The sequence below is a fragment of the Ips typographus genome, linkage group LG2, assembly GCF_016097725.1.
Source record: "Ips typographus isolate SLU linkage group LG2, UJ_Ityp_2.0, whole genome shotgun sequence".
NCBI classification, from domain to species: domain Eukaryota; kingdom Metazoa; phylum Arthropoda; class Insecta; order Coleoptera; family Curculionidae; genus Ips; species Ips typographus.
Genome location: NC_138423.1, coordinates 7,634,261 through 7,639,289, shown reverse-complemented (window position 1 = coordinate 7,639,289; position 5,029 = coordinate 7,634,261). Strand labels below are relative to the sequence as shown.

The following is a 5,029-nucleotide window of genomic DNA, read 5'->3' as shown; positions in this document are numbered from 1 at the left end:
TTTGAGGAACTACACTGTAAGTTGTGCTTAAAGCTCCATGGAGCCAAATTTAACAGTTGGGACGTTAAAAGCACTTTAGTAATTTGCTTGCGTCACGTGACAGCTGTCATAACTGTCAAAACTCACTCTCCAGTAACCTGAAAGTATAAAATGGCAAATTGATGTAAGTTGTGTTTACAGCTCTGTGAAGCAAAATTTGTCAGATCTGACGTTAAGGAACACTTTTATACTTTTCTTAGGTCACTTGACAGCTGTCATTATTGTCGAAACCCGTTCCCCAGTGACCTGAATCTATAAAATTTTTAATAGTAGCGAATTTGAAGAATTACAGTGGAAGTTGTGTTTAAAGCTCCATGGAGCCAAATTTGACAGCTGGAAAGTTAAAAAACATTTTAGTACTTTGCTTGCGTCACGTGACAGCTGTCAAAACTGTCAAAACTCACTCACCGGTGACCTGAAAGTATAAAATGTCAAATAGATGTATTTCTTTGACGAGTTGCAATGTAAGTTGTATTTACAGCTCCATGGAGCCAAATTTGACAGATCTGACATTAAGAAACACTTTTATACTTTGCTTGTGCCACGTGACAGCTGTCATAACTGTCAAAACTCACTCACCGGTAACCTGAAAGTATAAAATGCCAAATAGATGTATTTGTTTTTACGAGTTGCACTGTAAGTTGTATTTACATCTCCATGGAGCCAAATTTGACAGTTGGGACGTTATAAAGCATTTAGTATTTTGCTTGCATCACGTGACAGCTGTTATAACTGTCAAAACTCACTCACTAGTGACTTGAAAGTAGAGCTCGAATCAGCTAAGAAAAGGCCACAGGCGTCATCAAACGATGATGTCACGATCTCTGTACGTCTCGCTTTAAATATTGCTGCTCTCGTTACTTTCCAAGTTGTTGCAGCCAGTCAGTGGCGTGCTATTATTTTATCAGTAAAATGAAACATTTTCGTCGTTTTTAATAAAGAAAATAAAAGACAACAAGTTTTTCAAAGGAATGGAAACTCCTTCTGCTTCTTTCTTCATAAATTGTAAGACGTTACTGACGATTTCACGGCATTGGCTGTATATGATAACACCTTTCTTTCCAACCTTTTTGAAAGACATTTTGACAAAATAACGTTTTTTATTCATAACACTATGTGAACTTCAACTGCGACCATCAACAATACAACCAAAACACCAGACTAAAACGGAACCTAACCTAACCCCCTAAGTCTCCCTGTCCGCCACTACATTTTTTTAAACTTGGCAACACCGTTTAGAGTGCCGGCTAGTAAAAGCATATAAAAAGGTCCAAATGTCCCTGGCCGCTGCCGCATCTGTTTTAATTGTGTCCAAGTAAAAACCGTACTACGTTGCCAAGTGGCTTTTTGACCGCTTAACAATATATTTTCGGGAATATTTTAATAGGACGCCTCTGATTATATCTAATGCGACGGCAACTGTAGAAGGAGAAAGAAATAGTTTTAAAAACTGCGTCATTGATGATGCGGTGGCCTTTTCTCATCTGATTCGAGCTCTACGAAATGCCAAATAGATGTTTTCTTGAAGAATAATAATATAAGTTGTGTTTACAGCTCCATGGAGCCAAATTTGACCGTTGGGACGTTAAGGAACAATTTTATAATTTTTTTAGGTCACGTGACAGCTGTCGTAATTGTCAAAACCCGTTCACCATTGACCTGAATCTATAAAATTATAAATAGTAGCTAAATTGAGGAATTACACTGGAAGTTGTATTTTAAGCTACATGGAGCCAAATTTTAGAGTTGAGACGATAAGGAACGCTTTAGGACTTTGCTTGCGTTACATGACAGCTGTCATAACTGTCAAAACTCACTCACCAGTGACCTGTAAGTACAAAATGCCAAATATATGTGTTTTTTTGAGGAATTGCACTGTAAGTTGTATCTACAGCTCCATCGAGTCAAATTTGAGAGTTCTGACATTAAGAAACACTTTTATACTTTGCTTGCGTTATGTGACAGCTGCCATAACTGTCAAAACTCACTCACCAGTAACCTGAAAGTATAAAAGGCCAAATAGATGTGCTTCTTTTATGAATTGCACTGTAAGTGTGTTTACAGCTCCATGGAGCCAAATTTGACAGTTCTGACATTAAGAAACACTTTTATATTTTGCTTGCGTTATGTGACAGCTGCCATAACTGTCAAAACTCACTTTCCAGTGACCAGAAAGTATAAAATGCCAAATTGATGTTTTTTTGATAAATTGTAATGCAGGTTGTGTTTATAGCTCTGTGAAGCCAAATTTGTCAGATCTGACGTTAAGGAACACTTTTATACTTTTCTTAGGTCACGTGACAGCTGTCATTATTGTCGAAACCCGTTCAGCAGTGACGTGAATGTATAAAATTTTAAATAATAGCTAATTTGAGGAATTACACTGGAAGTTGTGTTTAAAACTGCATGGAGTCAAATTTGACAGTTGGGACGTTAAGAAACACTTTAGTACTTTGCTTGCGTCACGTGACAGCTGTCATACCTGACAAAACTCATTTTCCAGTGACCAGAAAGTATAAAATGCCAAATTGATGTTTTTTTGGTAAATTGTAATGTAAGTTGTGTTTACAGCTCTGTCAAGCCAAATTTGTCAGTTTTGACGTTAAGGAAGACTTTTATACTTTTCTTAGGTCACGTGACAGCTGTTATTATTGTCGAAACCCGTTCACCAGTGACCTGAATCTATAAAATTCTAAGTAACAGCTAGTTTGAAGAATTATAGAACTGTTTTGGTTTGGTAATTTCTGCTTGATTTTTGATAACCAACAACTGTTAAATTATAGTAACTTCTATGAAGCTATAAATACAAGTTGCAAGGCGATTAACCAAAGAAATACAACTGATCTGCGAATTCCAGTTGTAAGTATAACTGTATTGTATTTGATAGCTTCATCTCACTACTGATTTAGTTTTAAATAGTCATAACTAGCGTCGTCACCTGACATAAACCACCATGCGAAGCGTCATAACTGCCAAAATGAACCGTTTCAAACTGTCATGTAACGTCACATCTGTCAAATTTAATTCTAACTAACTTTGACATTTTCCAGCTTCACGGCACTGTTTAAACTTGTTTTCAAGCACTAAATCCTAAAGAATCAAACATCCCCAGTTCTTTTAAAAATTCTGACATAAATTATTAATAAAAACGCATTATTAAAGGTCATAAATAAATACCTTTTAGTACCACGAATTATCGATTATCACCGTCCTTGTTAACAGTACATCTTAGGTTGTAAATTCAATTTTAATCTTAAGAAAAAAAACCAGGCTACGCCACTGTTGATCTTTGAAAGCAAAACGAATTTACAAAATTTAGCGTAAATTAATGATCGGGCAAAAAAAACGCGATAATTATTTTAAAAACAAAATGAAATGCCCGCCCTATTTCGGAGACGAAATGGAGTGATGACTTTTTCATTGATCGGTACAACATCAATGGACTGAATGTGATAAGTTGCGGTCGAGAACTTTTGACTAATTATTTTGGATTTACGGCGTATTAATCGAGGTGCCGGGGTTTTTTCGGTAGCCTCCTTTGTCGGAAAATGAACACCAAAAAAATTAATGAACAGACAATATCCGATCTTCGGAAGATCAATAACATGCAATTAAAGGTCTCGTAAGTTTTTAGTTTTTATACATTTTTTTGAACAAAGTAGATCAGGACAAAACATATTTGCAACTACACGCTACATAATCGACGAGCTGTAGATTCGCATTCTTGAAAAGTATCGAAATTGTTGTAGGATTTTCTGCAACCTCCGTATATTGCCGGTTCGCAGTGTTGCAATGTGTCGTTCCAGTAGAAAATTTCGAAATATCCATGGCAAGCCACTGGTCCCAGTGTATGTGGTTGATTGCAGTCTAAAAAGTAATGTTAATATTATAATTTATAATTAATTTCATGTCAGACCAGTTTCTTATTATGCTTCATCATCAGATAAATTTTCAAAAGTAAACAAATCCAAATGCTCGTTGACATGTTTAAATAATTCACAACCGTTACGATTCAATATAAAATAGACTAGACAATCTTATCTACAAAACTTAAAACTAATAATATTCTACTTGCCAGAAGCGAAACTTGAAAGTTTTTATGGGTACCCACAGTCCACAATTCCGATCACCTCTAGTCCATCTTTTCTTCGCCTGTGTGTCAGATCCTCCTTTGCTGTCAATTCAGTGCCCAAATATCAGTGAAAATCTGGGTACGTATCCTTGAAATGTGGGAAGGGAGTTATCAAGAGAAAGGTCTGTAGAATGTGACAGGACCCCGCCATTGTCAGCCTCTTCTGTCACATTCTATCAAAAATTCTCTTGAAAATATCATTCCCAGCTTTCAAGAATTAGGGATCAGGACAAACTCCCCGAACTTTTTCTTTTTGGAAACTAACTCAAACGTAAGCTGTTTCCAAAAATCTGCTAACCAAACAACGCCCTTCCAGTCTCTTTAAAGCTTTCGGTCCAAATGTCTGAATTACTGGGGGAATACAAATTTGGAGACAGACACCACCTGTAGAACACGTTTCCCAGCCTCTTCAGAGCTTCTTCCAAGTTTTTTCTTTTCCTTTTAACATTTTTCCATCTGATTCTCAACAATTGTTTGTTCAAAAAACCTCGAGGACCTGGAGGAGGGAACAACAAAAATAAATACTCGTAAGGCTGGGGAAGTCTCTAGCCTTAATTACGACAGTGACCTATGTAGTTTCTGTCAACTAAATATTAGAGCATTGTTGAATGGTAAATTGCAGATTGATGCCTCCTTCTGCAGCTTTTTAATAAGACCACCAGTTAAGTCGGCTTTAGAAAAACAGTCTCCTTATCACTGATGATGCTGCAACCAAACAGGTTGAACCTTATGTTTTGTGGCAAATTCACAAATCAGGTATTCTCCTCATCCCCACAGAAGCTGCAATCTCCCTGTTTTTCTGATAAATGACAGAAAAGAAACCTTTCTTGGAATGAGCTAAACTGGTGAGCTGCTCTT

The 5,029-nt window shown here is 36.6% G+C and overlaps 1 long non-coding RNA gene across 1 annotated transcript; it reads right to left on the bottom strand.

The window, feature by feature from the left end:
• Nucleotides 1-3,662: 3,662 nt before the first annotated feature.
• On the bottom strand, nucleotides 3,663-4,819 carry LOC145725628 (uncharacterized). The gene is made up of 2 exons (XR_014177359.1): nucleotides 4,115-4,819; nucleotides 3,663-3,906 (listed from the first exon to the last, which is right to left on the bottom strand). It is a non-coding gene; the product is annotated as an uncharacterized LOC145725628 (long non-coding RNA).
• Nucleotides 4,820-5,029: the final 210 nt, after the last annotated feature.